The 928-nt window shown below is 35.2% G+C and overlaps 1 protein-coding gene across 1 annotated transcript in view; it reads left to right on the top strand.

The window, feature by feature from the left end:
• LOC106874849 (H(+)/Cl(-) exchange transporter 6) overlaps nucleotides 1–928 on the top strand; it is a 65,542-nt gene that overhangs the window by 63,999 nt on the left and 615 nt on the right. The gene's annotated exons all lie outside the window — the stretch shown is intronic.

Here is a 928-nt window from a genome sequence, read left to right as displayed (position 1 = left end):
TAGCTTTCAACACGCACGCACTTTCGCATACAATTTCACGTATAACGCAACACATTCAACGCATGCATGTATATATATACACACAAAAATACATACACAGACTTCTATATATATATACACACAGTCTACACACCACCTAGCGGATTGCTTTACTGTAAACCAAAACTGACCGAGAATCATGTGTCAAATAGATTACAACAACAATAAATGGCTATATATAATACTTGGAACGTTCTGAGCAAACTGTCTTGTCTCATTTATATACACAGATTAACGCAGGCTCATAATCGCATACATTCGCATATGTCTAAATGCATATATGCATACACACATACTCACAGTACATGCATGCACATATACATACACCTTCGCATAAATACATTCATACATACATACATATATATATATGTGTGTATATATATATATATATATATATATATACATATATGTATATATATATATATGCAAGCTTGGACACACTTAGAACAAGCTCACACGCACATATATACTCACACACACGTATACTGACGTATACACACATACACTCACGCATGCATGTACATATATAGATATGCATACATACATGCACAGAAACACGCACTCAGGCACAAACGCATAAGGGCACACGCACACATATACGCACATACATACACTCACATACACACATACACACACACACACACATATATATGTGTGTGTGTATGTGTGTGTGTGTGTGTATACATGTGTATGTACATATGTACATACATGCACGCACACACACATACACACACTCACGCATGCACATAGGAATATATGTATGGTTACATATATACATATACGCACACACTTAGACACGAAAACACAAATACACACACATTTACATGTGGACGTTCATGTTTACATGTTGACAGACATACAATCATAAAGTCATATACTGACATATGCA

Source organism: Octopus bimaculoides, chromosome 26 (assembly GCF_001194135.2).
Source record: "Octopus bimaculoides isolate UCB-OBI-ISO-001 chromosome 26, ASM119413v2, whole genome shotgun sequence".
In the NCBI taxonomy this organism is placed as follows: domain Eukaryota; kingdom Metazoa; phylum Mollusca; class Cephalopoda; order Octopoda; family Octopodidae; genus Octopus; species Octopus bimaculoides.
Note: the sequence above shows the minus strand (reverse complement) of the source record. Positions and strands in the feature narration are given on the sequence as shown.